The sequence below is a fragment of the Chlorocebus sabaeus genome, chromosome 7 (assembly GCF_047675955.1).
Source record: "Chlorocebus sabaeus isolate Y175 chromosome 7, mChlSab1.0.hap1, whole genome shotgun sequence".
Classification (NCBI taxonomy): domain Eukaryota; kingdom Metazoa; phylum Chordata; class Mammalia; order Primates; family Cercopithecidae; genus Chlorocebus; species Chlorocebus sabaeus.
This window is the reverse complement of record NC_132910.1, coordinates 131791609-131816082: the sequence shown is the minus strand read 5'-3', so window position 1 is coordinate 131816082 and position 24474 is coordinate 131791609. Positions and strand designations below refer to the sequence as shown.

The following is a 24474-nucleotide window of genomic DNA, read 5'->3' as shown; positions in this document are numbered from 1 at the left end:
TCACTAAATTAAAATCTCCATAAGTGGTAATACAAAAATGAATAAATCTTGTTCAAATAATATATTAAAACATTTAGAGGAGAAAGGTATTGTGTCATTTTAAGAAAAGTCAGATCAGTTTTTATTTTAGTAATTACCTACAAATGCATAATTACATTCAATATGGCCTGTAAAGACCCCAAGTTCCAACTATGATGTATAGAAAACAGAGCTCCAGGTCTGGACAAAAGGTGTAAGCATCAGGGCCCAAAACACAGAAAATGTGGAACTTAGTGTAAATCAAGTATTCTTTTAGAATGCTTAGATGCCCAACTATAAAACTAAGTTCTATGTAGTACAGTCATGCCAAAATGATCTCTTCTATGCAATGTTCTTTATACTACAAGTTATCTCCTTCTTTCTATCTCTTAGCAGGTATATGAATAATCAAGACTGTCTTTCTCCCTTTTACCTCCCTTCCTGTCTCCATCTTTCCTCAGACACCCACAGAAATTAACAGAAATCGAAGGTGTGGAAAGGATCTCAGACAAGCGAATCCATCACTGTTACTATACGGATGGAGGTCAAATAGGATTAGCAACTTGCTCCGGGCTCCACAGGTAATAAGACTCAGAATCCAAATACGTATCTTCTGCTTGCTGGTGCATTGTTCTTTCTTTTATACCACACCATCTGATAGCCTCGGGTTCTCAAGGGCTTTCTATGTTTATTACTACAAGAAACAGGCCGGGCCACACTGTGTGCCATTAGAGCCCCACAGATTTTCCTCGGAGGGTCCTTTGTCATGTGTGCTTCACAACTGGACTCCCCACTGCAAGACTTGGTGGGGGCAGGGGGGACCTGTCACAGGACGGTGTCTGGGGCTAGGCTGGTAACCAGATTTTGATTTCAAGTATCCATTTAACCATTCTTTCAATAAATATTTATTGATCACCTATTGTTTACCAGACACTGTTTTAAATATCAGGCATACAGCAATGGACAAGAACATTGTCTTCATGGATTTGACATTTTCACAGGGAGAGACAGACAGTAGACAAGCTAACAGAGAAAGAGAGAGATAGACACATACATACATATATACATACATACATAGATGTGAGAGAAGGATGATTTATAGATAATAGGTATATAGGTAGAAAATAATTAACGAAAGGTAAATAAGAGAGAGATGGATGATAGATAATAGATAATTAGATGAAACAGAGATGAGAGAGATGGATGATAGATGAGAGATAGAGATAGATGATAGAGAGATTAAAAATGTCAAATGGTGGTAACTTGACAACTCTATGGAGAAAAATAAAGCCAGGCAGGGAATTAGGGAGCTTAAGGAGTGGGGTTGCTATTTTTTGTGGGTGCTCAGAAAAGGCTTCAGTGGTAGGGACTCTCCAAGAAGATGACGGGGGAAAAAGTAAGAGAGTCATGCAACACATGAGCTTCTGGGGAGAGATGCAAACCGTAACACCTACGTTTAAAGGTATCCCTCTGGCTATGGTGAAATAGACTATAGAAATGCAAACAAAGAAGGAAAACATCTAATTAAAATGCTATTGCAATTCAGGCAAAAGTTGATGGTAGCTTGGGCCAGCGAGGGAGTGATGGCAATGTTTAGCAGTGGTAGAGTGTTAGATTCATTTTGAAGGGAGGGGCAACGGAACTGGCTGGTGACAAGGATTTGGGATGTGAGTGAGAACAGCCAAAGAGATGCCGACTGGCCTTCCAATCGGATATGTCAGGTAGGCCACTGGATATAAGAATCTGGAGTTCAGGAAAGAGTTTCAGACTACAGCTGTAATGTTGGTTCTCGTCAAATTTAAATGTAATTTAGCCATGAAACTGGACACTGTCACCTGTAAAATCATGCAATACAGAGAAGGAATCCATGGATTGAGCTCTGGGACAATCTACAGTGTAGACCTCAGGGAGATGAGGAAGAAATAGCAAAGTAGACTGGGAAGAAGAGGCTATGATGTAGGAGGGGGAAAATCATGAATGAGTGGCACTCAAAATGCCAAGTGCAGAAAATACTGAGAGAAGGAGAAATTGATGACCTGTGTCGAACGTTGCTCATAAAGTGAGTAAGACGAGAATTGTGGGTTGCACAATCCATTTTGCAAAGAAATGGCTATTAGAGACTTGGCTTAGAAGGGCCTGGGGAGTGGTGGGAGCAAAATCTGATGTTTCCTGTGTTCTATAGAAAAAGGAAGCATAGGAGTTGGAGACAGAGATGGAATAAATGTCTTCTGATGTTACTTCTGATACTACTAGCCATCCTACTAGGATGGTTAAGGAAGGCTTCTTAGAGGAGATGAGACCAAACTGGTCCTAAACTTTGAACAGAACTTTGACAGCAGATGTCCTAGAAGGAGCAGTGTTTCCAGTAAATTGAATTTTTTTCAGAAAAAAAATTACTGGTGGAAAGGTCAAGATATGCTAGCATGAAGAACAGCACCTAGAGCAATGGTGTTAGATGACAAAAGGAGAGGTGTCCTTGGAGGAGTGGAAACACTGGGGTTGAGAGAGGAGGCCACACTATGGAGTCTGGCTATTTTTCCTGCATGTGGAGGTAAGGCATGGACAGTTTAGAACAGGATAGTGACACCATCTGATCTCAGGAAGATATCCCTAGTTCTAGTTCATTGGCTGGAGTTTCAGAAGAGAGGATGATTGCAGAGAAGCCAGCTGAGTTGCTGTCATAACAGCTCAGGGGAGAGATAAAGAAAGGATGGACTAAGGCCTTGGCTGTTAACAAAAATCATAAAAAGCAAAGATTGAACAAAGTATTGTGGAGGTTTGAGAGGATTTGTTAACTTCTTGGATATACAGGAGGAAATGGGAAGACATTTGCAACCAAAGGTGAGTGGAGGTTTTGGTGATGTCGTTAACTGATGCAGCAAAGAGGACCCGATGAACAATGAATTTGGGGTCAGAACATTATAGCCTGACCTTTGTTGCTAAGGAGGTTTGTGCCATTTATTCATTCTCTCTTCTCTCTGACCCTCACTCCTGACTTCAGTTTATTCACACACAAAAGAATGAAGAATTAGAGTCTGAGACCCATTTAGCTGCAGTAACCCACGATTTGAGCTCTAACCATAAAATTTTAGTCTTAGCCTACCAAGTTTGAAGTATCATTAAGAAATGGTACACAAACATCATCAAATACTGCACAGCCATAAAAAAGAATGAAATGTCATTTGCAGCAACATGGATGCAGCTGGAAACCATTATCCTGAGCAAACGAATGCAGGAACAGAAAACCAATTAGCACAGGTTCTCACTTATAAGTGGGAGCTAAGCACTGGGTACTCCTAGACACAAAGATGGGAACAATAGATCCTGGGGACTGCTTGAGAGGGGAGGAAGGAGAGGGTTGGAAGGCTACCCATTGGGCACTATGCTCACTACCTTAGTGACGAGGTCATTTTGTACACCAAGCCTCAGCAGCATGCAATGCACCACGTGATACGGTTTGGCTTTGTCCCCACCCAAATCTCATCTCCAATTGTAATCCTCAAGTGCCAAGGGTGGGACCTGGTGGGAGGTGATTGGATCATAGCAGTTTCCCCCATGCTGTTCTCATGATAGTGAGTGAATTCTCATGAGATGTGATGGTTTCATAAGGGGTTCTTCCCCTTTCACGCTCTCTCACTCCTGCCACCTTGTGAAGAAAGTGCTTGCTTCTTCTTCACCTTCCACCATGATTGTAAGTTTCCTGAGGCTTCCCCAGCCACGCAGAACTGTGAGTCAATTAAACCTCTTTCCTTTATAAATTACCCAGTCTCAGGTAGTTCTTTATAGCAGCGTGAAAACAGACCAATACATCATGCAACAAACCTGCATGTGTACCCATTGAACCTAAAATAAAAGTAGAAAAACATTTTACAAATAAAGTTTTTCTCTCTTTGCACTTTTTTTAAAAAAAGAAATCAGTATGCAAATATTCAAAGGACATATAGAAAAGGGCAGAAGGAGAATGTCTAAGGGTGGCCAAGACTTAAAGATTTGAGGATCAAGTAGCTGGAGTATAGAAGGATCTAATTTAGGTCCCAGCTGTAGAGGAGAAGCCTGTCCCAGTGTCGGCTTTCCGGAGCTGGAAAGGGGTTTATCCCTGGCAACTAGAAACAGCCTGAGTCTCCAGCGGCACTGGGCCATGCTTCCCTTCCAAGGTTCGCAGTCCCTGCCAGTGTACACAGAGTTGCACGGCTTTACCTTGAGAAGCAGAGCCTTGGTTCCTTTACGTATGCTGCTATGGAAGTCTAAGCCCATACACATTTTGAGAGAGAATTAGGCTGAAGTGCTTAAAAAGGAAGCTTTCTCATCAGATTTGCGGATCCAGTAGTCTCCTGTCTTATCATTTTTCAATCTGTTTGAATCCATGCCAGATCTTTCTGCTAACTCTAGCAGGGGACATACCCTTGGGGACATGATGCCTGGAACATAGTAGGTGACCAACAAATATTTGTAGTCTCCTGGTCAGATTGCTTAGAGGAGAATACTGAGATTAGAGAAATTGCTACTTCATCACCTCCTTTTTGCAGGAGGCTGGAAATAAACAAACAAGTAAAAAAGGCAACTAGATAGAGGCAAGTCCACACTTCCACATGTAATGCTTTCTAGAATATATACATGAAAGATAAACAATAGATCAATAGATACACAGACTAGAAAGGGAGCTCTTTTTTAGTAATGTTAAACACACACACACACACACAGGCACATGCACAAGTGGATTTATTTCCCAATTCGATCTCTCCTTTAAATCTAATTCCAATATGGACACACACACACACACACACACACACACACACTTATTTCCTAATTTGATCTCACTTTTAGATCTAACTCCAATATTGATCTAGTATCTCGTATATTCTCTCCAATGTAGTTCCACCCAACCTGTAATTCACATTGAGCTGTCATTAGTCCAATGAGAGGCTGACTCAGAGTTTCCTGCTAGAAACACACCTAAACATTTCTGTGTATTGTGTTGTGCTTATAAAAACAGACATTCCTGTTGCTAGTCTCTGCTTTCTTATTTCAGCTTCCCACTCCTACTTCTTAAATAAGGACAAAAATCTAACTCAATCTTCAAGTAATTTTACAAACAGGAACTGCTGTATAGCTAAGTATGGGTGTGTTGATGAAACGGAACTGGTGGCTGGCAAGAGCAAGCAAGTGGTATTTGGAATGATTGTTAATCGTTTCAGGAACCGAATCCCAAATATGCACAAGAAATGCAGCTTAGAGGGGTATGGTCTAATGGGCAAAAGTGCTCGAAAGGTGAAGTGTGAAAGTTTGGATTGTCTTGTCAAATATGTGTGGCCTTTATAAACCTTATTGTTGAGAAGTTATAAGATTGGAGCAGGGTACGAACATTTGTTGTACACTTAACTGTGCAGCAAGCATTGTACATATTGACTATACGTGTGTGTGTGTATATATGTATGTGATATCATTTATTCTTTTCACTAATGTTATGTTGGGGTATTATGATTTTCAGTTTTCAAATAAGAAAACTGAGGTTCCGAGACATTAGTAACTTGCTCGAATCACAGAATCAAGCCATGTAAATGTGGGGTCCAGTCCTCGTTCAGGGGCGCTGGCCACTGCAGGGCATTTTGGGTGCTCTACAGCATCACCTGAAAGCAAGGCAAGCTTGCTCCAGGACTTCTTGTCTTCAAGCAGTTTGATCCTTGGGATCTTGTCATGCTACAGCGATTTCCTGGCAGGGAAGAACAATCAGGTTCCTGTGAAATATCCTGGCATCTGTCCATCCTCCATGAATGCAGCCTGACATAACCCCCCCCACACACAGCCATCACAGAAGACACACTGGGTTTAAGGCTAATATCTTCTTTTAATAGTTAATTCTGGAAGCCTACCAAGAACTGCCATCATTTGATTTTGGCATGATTTCATTGATGCTTGTTGCCCATAATTTCATTATTCTCCAGATGTTAACATATTTTTGTGTGCAGCTAATTTTTCTTTTGCCAATTATCTCTGTCAGAATTGTAAGGCAATTATGTTTCTGGTTATTTATTTGTATGTATATTTTACTAAAAAGGTAAGCTCTGCGAGGGTAGGGAATGTGTTTTTGTTCAGTGATTACAGATTCATAGCCCCAAAACAGTACCTGAGGTGGGTGTGTGCCCAATAAATACTTGTCATTTGAATAAATAAGCAAAAAATGTACCTATAATTTTCCTGTTTTATAGAGGCTATGAAAACAGAATGCTTAAAAAGATTATGAATGGGCTGTGCATGGCGGCTAACGCCTGTAATCCCAGCACTTTGGGAGGCCAAGGCAAGTAGATGGCTTGAGCTCAGGAGTTCCAGAACAGCCTGGGCAACAAGGTGAAACCCCATCTCTACAAAAAAAAATACAAAAATTAGTTGGGCATGGTGGCGGGCGCCTGTAGCCCCAGCTACTTGGGAGGCTGAGGTGAGAAGATCCCCTGACCCCAGGAGGCGGAGGGTGTAGTCAGCCAAGATCATGCCACTGCACTATAGCCTAGGTGACAAAGAAAGATCCTGTCTTAAAATATATATATTTGTATATATATACACAAATATTATAACACATATTATATAAAATATATTTGTGTATATATATACAAATATATATAATATATCAAAAAAATAGAGATAACAAATTGTCAGTTAATGAATCATACAGACTGGAGAGGTGATGTAGATAATAAAACGTGGATTATTCAGCATACTATTTTTAATTGAAATATATATAGGAAGACTGTTAGCATAAGTCATTTTCTACTAATATTGTTATATATAATATATATTTATATATACTATATATATTTTATATATACAGTTTATATATAAATATATAATATATACATTATATATTATAGATTATAGATATAAATATACAAATATAATATAAAGTATATAATTATATATACAATATAATATATATTGTATATATGTTATACATATTATATATTATATGACATATTATATACAATATATTATATATGTTATATGATCATATTATATATATTATATGTATATCCAGCCACCAGCATGGAGGATGCCATGTCCAGGCCTGACATCCAGATTAGAGGACTGGGCTACAGCACACAGCAGCTGCTGATAAGGTTAACAAGTACATCTTCAGCTCTTGCAGCCTCTGCTCTAAATAAATCCATATGCAGAGGTTTCAGGGTCCTGAATCAAGAAGTCAGCTCAGTGCAGATCTCAGACTGAAGCAAGGCTCCAGAGAAGTTCCAATCAGTGCTTCCTGAGGAGGGAGGGGGGCTGATAACATAACCCTGGAGTGTCCTTTTACTCCTGCAGGTGTGGGTTCCTAGGATAAATACTGTGGACTCACTTATTATTAACAACAACCAAAAAAACTTTATTTGGGGAATAAGTTTATGAGTAAAAAATCTCTGTAAGCCTTCTATACAAATTCCTAGATGGCATTTTTTATATATATATATAAAATATATTATGTATATATGATTAGATGGTAATCGTATATATATATGATTAGATGGTATTAAAAAAGTCAGTGTTCATGCTTCTACCTGTAGACCATCAAGTGCAGACTTTGAATCTAGAGGGATTTACTCCTTCGGTTGTACTCCTTGGGTTGTACTTCAGGACTCTCATGCGTGATCAACTCAAAGAAAGCAAATCACTTAGTTTTTTCATTTTAGCAACAATATTAGTAGAAAATGACTTATGCTAACATTCTTCCTATATATATTTCAATTAAAAATAGTATGCTGAATAATCCACGTTTTATTGTCTACATCACCTCTCCAGTCTGCATGCTTCATTAACTGACAATTTGTTATCTGTATTTTTAATCGCTCCATAAGAGATGGAATTAATTTTTCCTACGTCTTCTTTCATTTTCTTGGCTAAACACATCCATTTTTAATGATTTCGAAATATGGTCTCTGTTAGTCATTTTTCTGCCTTAAAAGCTGAATCTTAGGTGGACATTTTGGACGCCTAGGAGGCATTTTTGTTCTTCTTGTTCAAGCTTTAAACTGTCCTTTTCTTTTCCATATGAGTGACTGCAACCCACATGATATTGGGCATAAAGTGTTTAAGAACTACTGTCCAGAAATACTCCTGCCTGGGGGACAGTAAATGATATTATGCGAAGTGTCATGGTACTGTGCAAATAGGGAATTCATTTTCAATTCAAACTGCAAGCAGAAAGAGACTCTTCCCGTCAAAGGGGGTTTCAAACCCCTCATTAATAGAATCCACAGCAGACTGGGCCAGCAGGAGAAGAAAAGGCAGCCACCAGCGTGGAGGATGCTGTGCCCAGGCCTGACATCCAGATTAGAGGACTGGGCCACAGCACACAGCAGCTGCTGCTAAGGTTAACAAGTACATCTTCAGCGCTTGCAGCCTCTCCTCTAAATAAACCCATATGCAGAGGTTTCAGGGTCCTGAATGAAGAAGTGGTCAGCTCAGTGCAGATCTCAGACTGAAGCAAGACTCCAGAGAAGTTCCAATCAGTGCTTCCTGAGGAGGGAGGGGGGCTGATAACATAACCCCGGGGTGTCCTTTTACTCCTGCGGGTGTGGGTTCCTAGGATAAATGCTATGGACTCACTTATTATCAACAACAACAACAAAAAACAACTTTTTTTGGGGGGAATAAGTTTATGAGTAAAAGGTCTCTGTAAGCATTCTATACAAATTCCTAGATGGCATAGTAATCCTATTTCATTCATTACATGAAGATCATTTTTCCCAGAATCTTCAAAACTATACGGGCGGAAGTTTTTCCGAGGATCCTCTTCCAGATCAGTACATTACAAGCTTTAATGTGTCTGCGAATCACTTGGGGGCATTGTGAAAATATGGCTTCTGATTCAGAGGATCTCAGTGGGTCTTAGATTCTGAATTTTTAACAAGCTCCCAGGCGACGCAGAATCTTCTGGTCCATGGACCAATGTTGACTCTCAAGGCTTTAGGTGACGTAATCTTGTACACAACTACAAAAAGTAGTGATGCTGATCATAACTTCACAGAAACCCTTACTATACCCGGGAACCACTCCTCCCAAGTCACCCAAGGGCGCCCAACATTCGCTGGCATATTTTGCGGGGGGTGAGGAGAGCGGGAATTCCCTCTCCCATACTCTGAGGCTAACTTGTAAGGTATTAACACCTTCACAGGGTTTTCGTTCAGACTGACTGGCTGTGTGTTTTTGCCCTTTTAAAATAAATGTTGATATCTTTGGTCTGCAGGAGACAAAGGAAGTCACGTGACTTGGAATTCCTGGTGGTGTCTTGAAGATGGCTGTTCTGTTTCTCAAGCAAGGAGGAGGAGAATAACATATGGATATATCCCGGCTGCCCGTGCCATCTCCTGAATTGCCAGACCACGTTGCAAGGTGCAGCAGATGGCCGGAGCAGCGGGACGTGCCAAATGCTGGACTCCAGAGCCCTTCCGCAAGGTGCTTGTTCTGGGAGCAGTAGCGGAGCTCAAGAATATGCTTACGGCCCTTCACAAAGACAAATTATCTGGTAGCTCTTCAGATGGTGCTAGCAACATCATCGTAGAGGGTAGATGATTTACCTCCGCTATGCACTGGCAATTCAACATTGTATTAGGAAAGAGAAAAAATAACTTATTGAAAGTTTTCAAAATATAAACTTTTTTACCCGGAACTTGGGCTAAACGTGCTGATCTCTGATTAGTTCATTCTTTGCAACAACAGAGGACATGAGCTCAATTTCCTGTCGTCGATGAGGCCCTCACCTCGTCTCCTGCCTCCTCTGCCTCTGACGTCCTCTAGGCCCTTCTGCTTTGGACAACATGGCAGTGCCCTTCCATCTTGACCCGCCTTTCTGGCCACCATGTTTTTCCTCCGAGGTTTTGTGCCTTCCCACAATGCTCTGCCCTTCCCACAATGCTCTGCCCTACCTGGTTATTTAAATTTGACTCATTCTTGAAGACACACCCATCTCCTAACTCCGCCTAATGGTCTTTCCAACCTAAAGTAATAACTGCCTTCCTCCACCCTTATCAGATCCCATCATTTGACAGGCAAGAGTGTCTCTTTGTGACAGTTCTTAATTTTATTTTCCTTCTGTAACTTCTCAAATGGACACGAGTTCTCTCTTCATTTAGCTTATAAGCTTCTTCCAAGTGACAAATATTCTTAGAATTTTCAAAAGCATGGCAGTCGATAAATACGTTCTTACTTAGGTTTTGAAGTGAATCACAAGGGAGGTATAGACAGTGGCCTTCCTCCCAAGGCCCAGGGTCCCTGAGCCCTGTGTTCAGAACTTCAGTGCTCATGAACACACCACCAAAGACAGCAGCAGGGATGCCAAGACCAGGGCCCTGTTTCTCTTTCCTCCCAGCAATGGGATGAGGACAAACTTTTCTCCTTCTATAGTAGCTGTCCTGCCGATTTGCTTCTTGGGCTCTATGGAGTGGAGTATGTGAACTGGATGGGGGCAGCCATGCTTACGCCTGAGGGTAGCTGATGCTGTTAATTGCCATGTCTTATTCCCCCATCATTACTCGGGAGAATTCTTTCTCTAAGAACTCTATGACCTGAGTCTGGATTTGTGTAGCACACACTGGATTCAAAAATATATTGTTAGTTGTCATAATAATGCTACAGAAAGCCATGATTTTGTTTTGAATCAAATTTGAAATCCTTCCTTGGAAGGAGCCCCCACTCAGTTCAAGCCAATTGGCTTAATATCTCCATCACCTAGTCATTCCACACAAGCCTTTTCCAAACTGTGCCATATTCTTGGAATGCTCTCTCTTTCTGTCTGCCAAGCTATCTCTCTTCTATCATCCAAATAGCTCATGAAATCCCAGCTCCTGTACACAGTCTTCCAGAACTATTTGGAAAAGGTCTAATAGCTTCCCTCTGCACCATCCGGTGTGAGCATTAGCCACTTAAGGCTCTCTCACTCCTCACTGCTCTGCTAATGCACTTGTTCTTGAAATGGACACCACGTTACATTGACCAATGTTTTGCATGACTCAGTTGTCTGCATCTTTTGCCTTTATAAACACTGTCTTTACATTCAGATTTGTTTAGGTACATGGTCTACTTTTGATGATTCTACAGAAATAAGACTGTAACTAAATCTCTTCCTACAGTGCTGAGTGTAATATCATGTAGACACAGATACTTAATGCATAAGGAGATTTCTCAGATTTGACTTTTTAATGTACAAAGTATATGGAACATATTTAATATTTCACAAGTCCACCAGGACCTGCCAGAGAACTCTGTTAGCCTTGGGCAAGGATGGCAATTTCCATGGGGGTTCATTTCTCAGATGGCTGTGCAATAGCTGCCGTTGGTAGTAATTGTAGGCAGTGCAAAGGGGAATTAATAGGATGTCTTCAGCGCTGAGGAACAAGATCAGGAAAGGTCATTCTCTGAGAGGGAAATCTAGTAGGTGCATAGCATGGCTTAGAGTAGTAAGCTATGAGAGCTTCTCTTCCATTACAGAAGGATGAAGAAAGCAGTGCTAGTAACAACTCGAAAACCACCTCCGACTTGGCAAGTGCCTGGCACATAGTGGGTGCTCAAGGTGGATTTGTCAATTGCAAAAAGGGAGCAACTATTTCAACAACAGCAATGTAAGCTACAACCTAATTGTTGCATTCCAGCCGATCTGTCTGAGGAAATAACTTGCTAATGGAATTTTCTGGGGGCTGTCTGAAAGGTTCCAGAGTGAGTCAAGGAGGAACAGAGAGTATCTATGTTTATCCAGCAATGGTCAAAAGAGAAAAATGCCCTCAGCAGAACCAGCTACATAATTCGCAGCACCCTGTACAATAAGAAAATATAGGGTCTCTTGTTCAAAAATTATTAAGAATTTCAAGACAGTGACAGCACAGCATTAAGCCAAGCACAGGGCCCCTGTAAGTCCAGCAACTGCCCAGGTTTCATGCCCTTAGAGGTGCTCTGTCCAGCAGATGTGATTATTGTCACTACTTCTTGTCAGCCCACTTAGATCACTGGCCTACTCCGAAACCTGGACAAAATATAAATCTTTTCTGAAGTAAGATCCATATGGGTCGCAAACTCTGGTCCCTTTTTACCAGAAGGGTGATTGTTGGAAAAGAGCTCAATTTTATTCAATCCTCTTTCAACTTCTACATTAGTCATTTGAGATGTTAATTCACATGCACATTTGGTCTCTGCCTCCTTGTAGCTGTACATCTTGTGTAAATCCCTTGAACTCTCTGTCCTTTCATTTTTGTCATCTGTAAAATGGGGATGCTAAAATTCATCTCTGAGGTTGATTAGTATTAGGTTGGTACAAAAGTAATTGGGATAATATTTGCTGATGTCCTGTGTGTGAATCTTCTGGTGTAAACGATTCACTTCCTGGGAATGCCCTACACTCATAGTTGTGTGCATAAATCCTCCATCTGATACTGGGTAAGTTAGCAGGTCTCCAGGTGTGCAATGCTGAGGACAAGGTCCCTAATATCAATCTATGGAAGAGGCAGCTTGGGCAATTATCTGGCCTCCTCGCTCTCCCTATAACAGAATTTACCCATGAAAGTCTGCAGACCTTGTTGCTGAGGAAGAAGGTGGGAGAAAGAACAAGAGCCTAAGACATTTCTGTCTCATTGCTCATTATCTACGGTTGGGTGCTACCAACTGCAGTCTACTAACAGCCTATTTCATTTCAAGGAGGAGACCTGGATGAAAGAATGGTGGGGATTGGGTGAAGGTAGGAATAAAGAAAGATGGAAAACAGATTCCGCACTTTGACAAGCTGGGTGCAAAGATGCTCTAGTCTATTTGATCAAAGCGGGGGAAAACACTTTTGTCAAACTGTCTGCTTTATTTACGGGCAGTGCCATTCTCGCACATCATTTGCCTCTTTGCATAAATGCTCTGTCTACATTTTTCTTTTTCACCGTTGGATGATCAGTGTCCAAGGCATACTTTTTCTGCAACAGATTTATTTAAATTTACTGAACTCTTAAGCAGTCAGCTTACAGCAACTACTATAATCTCTTCTTCTTTACTCACAACCAAAGACACATATCACACAAAGAATAATAAAAGTATGAGGAGGATTAGGAGAATTTTGTGTCACAGTGAACAAAGCTCAGGTAGCATTATGCTTTAAAAATAATGGCTTTTCTGTCTCACGGGCAAGGAGAAATAACTTTTCCACCACATAATAAATTTATTAGCCTTTTTGACCTCATCATTCCTACCTTAACTTAGATACAGCATCAAAGACAAGAACATCTGTTCGACAGTAATATTTCCAATTCAGCGTCTTTAACATTCACTGCTTGTTGCAGCTCCAAAGTTACTGCGTGAGCGCCACCTGGTGGCAGTTTTGTAGGTTGCGCAATGTAATGTCACATAAAAGTAAAGGATGGGGGTTGGATTTTTTTTTTTTTCCCCACCTCGCAAAGAACTTACTAATAGGCAAACATGTCTTGAAATAATTGCCATAAGTCAGGAGCCTGTAATACACCTTAAAAACAGTAAATAGTACATTCTTCCCTTTTATTGTTACCTAAATCCAGCCGTTTCCCTTTTTTTCACACCTTGCTGTTTCTGACTGAAATCTCATTTTTCCTTTGCATCTTATTTCAGCGGATTCTCCCATACACTCCTAACCCCCTCAAGATGTAACTCTTCATGTAGTTCCTTCAGAAAGCCTTCCTGGTCTTGTGTCATTCACGATCCCAAGAAAAACAGATAGCACACTAAAACTGGATTATTGGACAAGAGTTTAATTCTAAAAAGCACTGACAGAAGTGTGGGCAGGATAGAAGGAACCCACAAATGATATTGAAGAATTCCAAGAGTAGTAACCAGCGCCCCTACTACCTAGTTCTGAAGGCGCAAAGGGACAGTGGGCTGTGGGGAGTGGGTGGTCTGACAGGCAGGTGACCTCTGTAGAGGGTCCAGGTCTTCCCATCTCCTGTGGATATTCCTCACTGGCCAATCCCAGCAGCAAACCTGAGATCAAGGGAAGCCAGTCCCCCGCGGCCCTGGAGGCGTGGGCCATACAGAGAAAGGCACTGATAGGAGGTGTGGGTGGGCTAACAGAAGGCATCCACTACTGTCCCCAGCCTGAACCCCTTCCCCCATCATCATGGGCATCCATGGATGATAATGCATTTATAGATAGAAGATTGAAAGATTAAATATAGAGATAAACCATTATATTGAAAGACTAAATGATGGAACAAATCACAATTTTCCAAGATTTATGACTTATCTTGCCTCTCAGACTGCTATCTACCCATTCTTAGCTACCTCTGCTACCTCCATTCCGTGCTGCTCTACCTCAGCATTTGTCTAGGTTAAAGGTGTGCTAAGGGTATGTTACTAGCAGCTACGCTTCGGGTTCTGCTAGTAGGCACCTATTGTCATTTATCACTTCTCATGGACCAGAAACTTGAGGATTCAATGTAACAAATTAATGTTAATGAATGTCTGCCATGTTCATGTCCCATCTTTTTTTTGTTTTGTTTTGGAGGGCGTCTCAGACTTTACTGAGTACATTCTTTCTCTCTAACTCACTCTCTCTTGCATCTCTCCGTCTCTTGAAATTGGGATATCTTTGAAAGGTGCACTCACTGTCTATTTAAGTAGGGGAAACATAGCAACAGCTTTAAGTTCAAAACAGCAATGAGCAGCCTGGTCCTTGGGGGAGGTTTCATATGGAGGTTGGTAGATCAGTCCCAAAGTGAGGGGAACTTGCAAAATTAACATGCAGTCTTCATAGATATGCTGACACGGATCTGCAGGGATTTACCCAAGTAGAAGGAAAGGGCTACTTCAAAGCATTTGAGAAAGTCTGTGTTGACTTTCACATATGTCTTGGAGCAGCTCACGATTTTTGACATACAGTGCAGTAACCTGAACAATGAAATTTTATCCTAATTATGGTCTTTCTTTGAAGAGACCACATATCCTATTCATTAGACCTAGATCTTTAAGTTTTCCAAAAGGTCTTATGAAATTCCTTTATTCATCTGTTACTTGCTGATTTGGTTTTGTTAAGAAGAAGTGCTTCGTGATTACCATCCAAATAACAAATAATATTGATTATGCCACATTCAAATTTTTGTGTGATAATTAAAACTATATATGAAAACAAAACTGAACACAGGAAGTAACTCAGAAATTATTAGGCTATATTATAAGTGTTTCATAATTTGAGATTTTTAGGTGGGAAGAAATTTTGTAGAATACACACCATTCTATTTTTATAGAATTAGATCATTCATGCCTTGCACTTTATAAATGAAGAAAATTAGATCAGGAATTCAATCACACAGTCAAAGACAGGGGCTAAGTAGTTGCAAATTTAAAACCATAACCGACGTAGCATGAGTCTTCACCCAGTGCTGAGAATATTAAAGTAAAATAGGACTTGATTATGTACAAGGGTGATTCTATTCTCACTCATAGGTGGAAACTGAACAATGAGATCACTTGGACTTGGGAAGGGGAACATCACACACCGGGGCCTATCATGGGGAGGGGGGAGGGGGGAGGGATTGCACTGGGAGTTATACCTGATGTAAATGACGAGTTGATGGGTGCTGACGAGTTGATGGGTGCAGCACACCAACATGGCACAAGTATACATATGTAACAAACCTGCACGTTATGCACATGTACCCTAGAACTTAAAGTATAATAAAAAAAAAACAAAACAAAAAAACAAAACATGTATTGGTGTTTTTTGGTTTTTTTTTCCTGAAGTAGAAAAAAAATAGGAAGATTGAAATAATCTCCTACCTCTTTCTTCTCAACACATTTCATAACAGTGTGGGGGGTGGGGGAAAGAATGGTTTTGTGGTTCAGAGTCAGAGGAGAATAAACTCGTATACTGCAAAACTCACCATCTATCAAAGTATTGCCCATTTCTTGCAGACTGGAAACTGAGTAAAGAGGAAATTAGGGGCGGGGGCGAGAGAGATGTTTTGGATGTGAAAGAGGTGTGTATGGATGTGTGGGTGCGTGCTAGTGTTTGGGGATCCTTGAGGGTCAGGGACCTCCAACGTGGTTGGCATTGTAAGCACTGTGAACTATGGAGCCTTCTCAGAGAGCCCATTACCAAGCTTGGCACGGATGGCAAAGGTGGCGGTGATATTGCCAATAAAACAAGCTGCCTGGGCAAGGATCGAAGGCAAGCATGCACCTAGCTCTGCGCCCTTTACTCTTTTTCTGGACTGCATAAGCCCTGGCGTGCTACCACAGCCCAAGGGCAGGAGAGGGCACTCCAAATTGACTGTTATTGAACTTCTTGTCAACCTTGATGACAGTGACCTCACGCTGGATTTAATCTGACTTAGAAAAATAAGAAAAAGGTGACTTTTCATGCGCCCTGAGCACCATGGAGCAAGTTGTACCTGTTTAAGTGTAAATTTTCCATTGTTTCAATATAAAAGTTATTTTGACGGGTGAGGGGTGATGATAGCTCAGTACTAAACAGACCATTTCATTCACCAACTTTTATTTTTAGAAAGTGTCTTTTTTATTTTTAAGAATAATGTTTCTTACTGTACCATTTTTCTGGCCTACCTAAAAAGACAAAAAATGGATTTTTACAATTGTTTTTGTAGTAACGTAAGCTCTTCAGGGCATAGGGTTTGTACAGTGAATTGCAGCCCAGCATGAAATTTTACAGCTGAATTATGAACCCCTGCCAATAAAAGTTTACAACAGAACAGCCTGGCTCTTCTGGCTTTAGGAGCAGAGGTGGAGAAAATATGCGTAAGCTCACAGATACTATTATCCTGGAAATATGATATTAATGATTGCACAATTTGAGAATAAAGAATTAAAATGTGTGAATGAATTTAATTAGAAATACTTGAGAGAGATGTCATTTATCAGCCAAGTCGTGTGCACATTATTTACTTTATACAAATGTAAACTCAAAATGATTTGACATCTCTTTCACTTTCATAATTAAATTAGAAGATTTGAGAATTCACAGGTTTTAAAATGAAACTACTATTGACTTTAAATTATCCCTGTTAAGAGGGAAAGTAATAGAATGAATAAATTAAACTCACACAACACACTGCAATGTTGTATCACTAATTTCCTTCCTAAAGAAAATTCTTTGCCTATTGAATACATTTATACCGCAATTACCCATGCAGTCAATATTTTAAAGAATCAAGGAGGTATATTTTTTTAACACAGAAATATGATTGGCTATACTCTATTTTGGAATAGGGTAGAGTGGAGCAGGGTGGGGGACTCAGGCAATCAAATAGAGCCATTAATACTTGCCAAATTGATTAAAAATAAATAAATAGGTGTTTTTTGTTGTTTGTTTGTTTTGTTTTGTTTTAGACAGAGTCTCACTCTGTCGCCCAGTCTAGAGTGCAGTGGTGGGATCGCGGCTCACTGCAAGCTCTGCCTCCCAGGTTCACACCATTCTCCTGCCTCAGCCTCCCAAGTAGCTGGGACCACAGGTGCCCGCCACCATGCCCAGCTAATATTTTTTATTTTTAGTAGAGACGGGGTTTCACCGTGTTAGCCAGGATGGTCTCGATCTCATCACCTCGTGGTCCGCCCGCCTCGGCCTCCCAAAGTTCTGGGATTACAGGTGTGAGCCACGACACTCGGCCATGGTGCTCTATTTATTAAGTAACTAAAAATTCCTTGAAAGGTCCTAAATACAAACCTCCATAAATATAGCCGACTTTCTATGGGAATCACATCAACAGAACTGTGCTTCGATCTGCCTGACTTCCCCCGCCCCCAATCTTTTTCTTACCTGATGGTGATGGGTTCAGTGCATGAGGACCAGGAATATTCTGGTCAGTAGGAAACATTCATATCATTAGTTCTCATTGGCCAACATCCAGGGCTTGTAGGAAAATTATGACCCAGCAGGTAGAGTAGGGAGGACTACTGGGGGTCATGAACTCCACCACTGACTCTGCCGTTTGCAATGATGGTGCTTATGCAGAAAGTCGCCTAACTTCCGTCTGCCTCAGTGTCCTCCCCAGCACAGTAGGAACCACCACTCACCATGACAGGGGAGGTTGGACTCACAGGGTCTCAGCTGGAAGAGGTGTAAGTCATCAAAGGGACGCTGGGAGGATTTGGATGGAATGTTATAGCAAAGCATTTTATAGAAATAAAGTGCTGCGTGGTATATCCTCATTGTTTTTCTTTAGGGAAGAGCCACTCTTACTACAAGCTGTTAATAGCCAGAATAACTTATTTCACAGACAAAATGGGAATCACCACCATCACTAAATGATATATTTTCCCTACATTCCATGCAACAATGTCTTGTCTTCTCAAACTGCAGAGGAGTGTACATGTACATGTTCATTCCTATGTTTAGTCGTCATCCAGTAATTTAGTGCCTACCATGTTTCAAACACTGCTGGGTGCTGGAAATTCTGGTAAATACAACCTATCTTTACTCTCAAGGAGCTCACGGTCTTAGGTGAGGGAACACCAACTAAGCCAACAGACACATCTGGGAAGTAATTACAGGGCGATGCAGCAATGCATAGAAAAGAACCTGATGAAAAGAAGAATGAGAAGAATGGGGGTGGGGGTTGCAGAGAAGAACAGAAGCCTTCTTAGAGGAGGTGTCAGCTGTTTAAACCGTTTGACATTTCAAGGATGAGAAACCCATTGATACAGGAAATGGGAGAGTAAAGGAACTGGATACAGCAACTTCTGGCAAAGGGAAGGGCCAAAGGCAGGAGAGAAAGCAGCAATCTAGGAGTTTTTCTTGAAGACAGTTGGTATCTGAAAAATGATTAGCTTTGCATTCTACAAAGATAATTCGAAGGTGAATAGATGAGAGGGAAGGAAGAAACGAAGGAAACATATTGTTTACTTGTATGTTTCTGATTTCCCACAATGAGCATCCATTATCTATACTTTTTAAATTTTAATGTTCAGGACCTGGTTGCAGTGGTCCTGAGAATGCACCTCTTAGATCAACTACCATGTAATTGACAAAGGGCCCCAGCTGCTGAGCTCTGAAACTCATCACAGCCTCAGCTCCAAGACCAGGCTTCCCACTGGTGACTCCCAGTCAATGACTGAGCATGGCGGCATACAGAGACAAGTCAGTTCCTGGGAGCCCTAGCTTCCCCTCTTGGAGAACCGTAACCCCCAGCAGCCTCTCTGCCTTTTTTTTTTTTTTTTTTTTTTTTTTTTTGAGACGGCATTTTGCTCTTGTTGCCCAGGCTGGAGTGCAATGGCACAATCTCGGTTCACTGCAACCTCTGCCTCCCAAGTTAAACAATTCTCCTGCCTCAGCCTCCCGAGTAGCTGGGATTACAGGCATGTGCTACCACGCCCGGCTAATTTTGTATTTTTAGTAGAGATGGGGTTTCTCCATGTTGGTCAGGCTGGTCTCCAACTCCAGACCTCAGGTGATCCGCCTGCCTCAGCTTTCCAAAGTGGTGGGATTACAGGCGTGAGCCACAATGTCTGGCTCGCTGTACCTTCTTTACACTGCAAGATGCTGTCTCCTCTCCCTCCTTCACTTTGAGTTAGTCCAAAATACCACAGTCTGAAACTCTGCCAACTTCTCTGCTCCCTCCCCATTTTCACTCACATGTATTCCCCCTAATAAAGTCCTTGCACATATCATTGCATATTGGCATCTACTTCTCAGAAGACTTGTGCTACTATACTGGCATAGTATGGTTTATCAAATAAATACTCCCTATATAAATACAAAATTTTGGACGACTCGATATTAAAGTTGTCTTATTAATTCTCATTTTTATCCCAGTACCTGGCAAAACAAGATAGCCCTGTGGTTTTGGAAGAATGACAAAAAGAATAAATGAGCCTAGTGTTGATCACGTGACAATGTTTTCCCTTTATAGTTCAAGGTGACATATTAACCATGTTAATTTTTTATGAATGCAACAAACAACTTGAGAAGCGATGAGCTTTTTGATCACTGAGAAGCTGTCTTGTCCAATGTGATTGGAACCAGTAGTGAGGCTGTTTAACTTTAGAAAGTCAGTTAAAAAGGAGAAATCATAAAAGTGATTCACATCTTAATGTTTTATTACCACTCAAAACATATTCATATGCATCTATTTGTCAACGTTTCATAGAGTCAAGAGCTTTTCTCCGAGTGGAGTTCACTGAATTGGCTTCTAGTGTTCTTCTTTTCCTGCATTAAACACACTCCTCATAAGTTACCTGTAATTTGTGGTTGTGATTCCTTTAAAGTTGAATTGGAACTTCAGTCTGAGTCTAAATTCCATCCAGATTTCAATAATTTTCCCTAAGTATTTGGTAGCTTTCTTGCCTATACCTAATGTTAGAGTTTATATATGTCTGTGCATGTGACTTGGATTTACCAGCAGGGTCTCCATTTCCATGGCCATGTTTCCATGTGAAATAAGTTATAGTTAATCCTACTGATGACTTTTACCACTAGGTAGCAGAAGGAAAGGCATGGCTGAACTGGGGAGAAGCAGCTGAACTGACTCAGACAAGATAATTTCTTTCTTTCTTATGAACCCAACCTGTCCACAGGATAGACACATCTCCTGTCTCTTCACAGGCATACATTTTCCAACTCTGTGGTGAAGGCTACCAGTTGCCCAGAGCTATCTATTATTCCACAAGCATGTCTCTGAAATTCTGGAATGATGTACCACTGTTATGACAAATAAAACCAAGATAGGTGTATGGAACCCAATGGTGTCACCACTGGATTCCATACGCCTGTCTCCGTCTTATTAGTAGTAACACTGACATTTTAATCCCCATCTGCCTAACTCCTGTGTCCTAATTTGGGAAGTAAAGAATCCACAACTCCAATAATCCTTATCAAGTCCTCCAAATTGGCTTTATTGGAAACAATTGTTTTCACATGCATACTTAGTCTGTTATATAATAGTTAACTAAATGACACAGTTGCAGTGGAGAACGTCTGATAGAAACAGATTTGAGAAATTCATAACTCACTGTTGCTAAATATTTCATCCAACATGTGGAAGTTCCAGTGAGAGGGCATACTTGAAGGTCACCTACGAGCCCGGAACATTCAGGAAGAATGAGCATCAGTCACTATGCATTTTCAGAGGAAATAGAGAGTGCTTGTTCACTTAATGAGCTTAAGTGGAGGTTGCATAGGAGAGTTTCTGCTGGACTTACATGGATGCATTACTGGCTGGCATAGTAAAATCCAAGGCTACCTCAGATCCAGCATCTTCCATCTGAGGCTCTCAGGCAGACTAGGCTATTCATATCTGGGTATTGTTTACGTGAAAGTCAGTGGTTCCAGTTTGGTTTTCTTTCCGTGAGAACTTGCTTTTGATATAGGATTTTTCTTAAGGTTATCCTTGTGTGAACCAATTGAACTTGTTTTTAATGTATCCTAAGAGTTTTTACACAGTTTCTTCCAATGTCCATCAACGCTTAGGATTCTACCACACCCTTCAAAGGTCCCTTTGGGAATTTTGGGATTAAAAGTCCCATTTGGGGATTAAAATGTCAGTGTTACTACTAATAAGACCAAGATAGGGACCACGGGTCCCTTCAAAGACCCGTCCCTTCAACTACTTTTTTTCGCCTTTCGCATTTAGCATTTTGAATCTTTTCTTCCCTGTAGACTCCATTTCTAGAAATTTCAAACATATTTTATTTCACAAATCTAAAATTTGCCCCTTCATTCTGCCATGCCTTTTGGACAGAACCTTCCAATCTCCCTGCTTCTCTTCAAGGATGAACATGGCACAGTCTCAAAAATCCCACCCTCTCTCCCAGAATTGCTGACATGGCTCTTCTGACTGACCTTCCTGACACAGCAGGCCTTTTTTTGTTATTCGTTTTCTCTAAGCTTCTTTGAACGTGCGACTTGAATCCTCTCATCATTTATTCCTTTCAACTCCCAGTGAACATGACTTGAATTATTCCATGTTTTCCTTCTGCTGTGACTGGGCCTTCTCCACCTCTTCCTTACTTCTTCCACCTGCCAAGTGTGGCCAAGTTCAGTCAGACTGGCTGGGGCCAAACATTACTAGTCATATGACCTTGGAAAAAAATACTGCCTTATTTGAACACGGGGGATAATATTCATCATTACCACACATTTATTATGAGGGTAAAATTAGCCAGTGTATTTAAAGAGCATTACGCACTGTTGGATGCACGGCAAATGTTCAATGGCCACAGCTAGACAAATAAAAGCTGACTTTTTTCTTAGCTTTTTGTTCTTTTTTCTTTAGGCTCAATCTTTAATAACATTTTTTTTTAATCCTGATTTCAAGGACTTCTGTACTCATGTCTGCTCGGTCTTCGTATTTAAGCCTGAATTATCTCATTTATAATCTAATCACGTTTCTACCTATAAAACATACCTGCTTCAATATTGTCTGTGCTATTTCTATTTCTGTCATAAACTCTTACATTAATCTTCCTTCCCAACTTTCTTTGAATAGCATAAGTATTTGAAGAATGAAACTATTTCTATGCTTCAATTGCTTCTCCAATATTCCTCCAATCTTGCTTTGAGAGCTTCAACACTTGCCCCTTGAATCTTGTCATAGCCTTTTAATTAATGTTCATGCCTCCAGACCTGAAATCCATTCACTTTAATACAATCAATATTCATTGAGTATCTATTATTTTCTATGCATGGTTCAAGGTCCCTGGGAGACGTCTGCAAACAAGACAGACAAGGTCCCCACTTCAAGGCTCTCTTGGTCCCATACCATGCCTCTCATCAAGGCGACACCTCACAGCAGTCACCTGAAGCTCTTTCACTTGGAGCCTCTTTTTCATACCTGCTTTTTTTAAAGAGTCTGCTGGAATGCTGTGGCACAATCTTGGCTCATTGCAACCCCTGCCTCCTGTGTTCAAACGAGTCTCCTGCCTCAGCCTCCTGAGTAGCTGGGATTACAGTCACCCAGGCACATGTCACCATGCCCAGCTAATTTTTGTATTTTTAGTAGAGATGGGGTTTCACCACGCTGGCCAGGCTGGCCTCGAAGTCCTGACCTCATGATCCACCCGCCTCAGCCTCCCAAAGTGCTGGGATTACAGGCATGAGCCACCATGCCTGGCCTTATATCTGCTTTTAAACATTGCACAAGTGATTGTGATAAGGTGCAGGGTGAGAAACATCAGTCTCTATCTTCCCTTGCATAGCTTTCCATCGTCTTCCTAAGCCACTGTTCCTCTCGTGTTACTTTCCTGCCAAACAAAGTGCAGCGGCCCTTCCCTTGACACTAGCCATCCTGTCTTGGCTTTACAGAATTATCTTTCTTCTGTCCTTACTACATACATCCAATCTTCTCAGCCCATTCATGTATCTGTGCCATTTCTCAAGCAAGATCCCACGCACCACACACCCTCCCTTCACATCTCCACGTACCAAGACTCGACTTGTAAGTTTAAGTTTCGCCCCTTCCACGAAGCCCTCAGAGGCTGTGAGCTGTGCTCATCTTTCCCTTCTGTGCACACCATATGTGTTTGACAACAGAACAGAAAAATACATAGAGGCGGCCTTTTCGTTCTCGGGAATTTTGGCTAAAGATCCAAAGCTGGGTATGAAATGATCTTGCGACCCGGTCCACCTCTCACTTCAGGCTAAAGCAGTAGAGGGACTGGAGATGGCAGGAATAGGGGACTTCTCTGCAGAGAGTTGCTAGAGTGTGCATCACTGCCCTTCACACACGGAGAGAAGATGGGGTTGGGGAAATACGTTGTATATCTGGCTTCATCTCCCATCAAATGAGAGGGACTTCGAGACCAAGAGCGCTTGTCAGAAGAGGAAGCTGCTCCTTCCCCCCGCGGGACCCTTGCTGCCCTGGCTGCGTTTTCTGCTTTCCCACTTCAAAAAGCCCCACACAGAGCTCAGGAGAGAGCAACTAGAGATGCTGGCCTGTTTTTCCAGAAGTCTATAGGGCCCAGGGGCTGGTGCTTCCTAGAAAAGCTTGCATGGGCAAAGGGCGTGCTGGAGTTCCCTACCTTAGCACAATGAAAACAGTACCGGAGTGGCAGCAGCTCACATTCCCCAAATATGTCAAGGTCAAGTGGATCCCAAGGGAGGAGGCTGGATTTGTTCTGCCCTGAGAGGAAGCTGTTCAAAAAGACTCCCCCTCCTCCAGAAGTTGGAGACTCCAACGGCAAGAGCCGACACGGGGTGAGCCACATGCAAAAAGACTGAGGAAGGGGCCACAGCCAGCCCGCCAGAGTGGGCATTGTCCAAACCAGGGGACAGCACAGTGGAAGGGCACCTCTGCTTCTTTCCTCTCCCACCTCCAGCCCAGAAAGTGTCCCAGGCAGAGCGAGGAGGAAAAAGCGTTGAAGAACGTGATGGAGAAAACGCCACTGTGGTACCCATGTCCACTACACATCCCTGAGAGCCTGAGTTGAGCCAGAGCTGGGGATGGGAGAAATTTTAAACTGAATGAGAAGTTAAAGTTTGCTTTAGATCGGACACAACACAGTTTGTTTATAACCCAAATGTGACCA

The 24474-nt window shown here is 41.5% G+C and overlaps 2 long non-coding RNA genes across 2 annotated transcripts in view; one reads left to right on the top strand and one right to left on the bottom strand.

Moving 5' to 3' along the window:
* LOC119622305 (uncharacterized) overlaps positions 1–24474 on the bottom strand; it is a 1408766-nt gene that overhangs the window by 289490 nt on the left and 1094802 nt on the right. The window lies entirely within an intron of this gene.
* LOC140712119 (uncharacterized) overlaps positions 1–24474 on the top strand; it is a 91026-nt gene that overhangs the window by 2852 nt on the left and 63700 nt on the right. Inside the window, exon 2 of the long non-coding RNA XR_012093573.1 lies at positions 480–599. This is a non-coding gene — a long non-coding RNA (uncharacterized lncRNA). The remainder of the gene's footprint in view (positions 1–479; positions 600–24474) is intronic.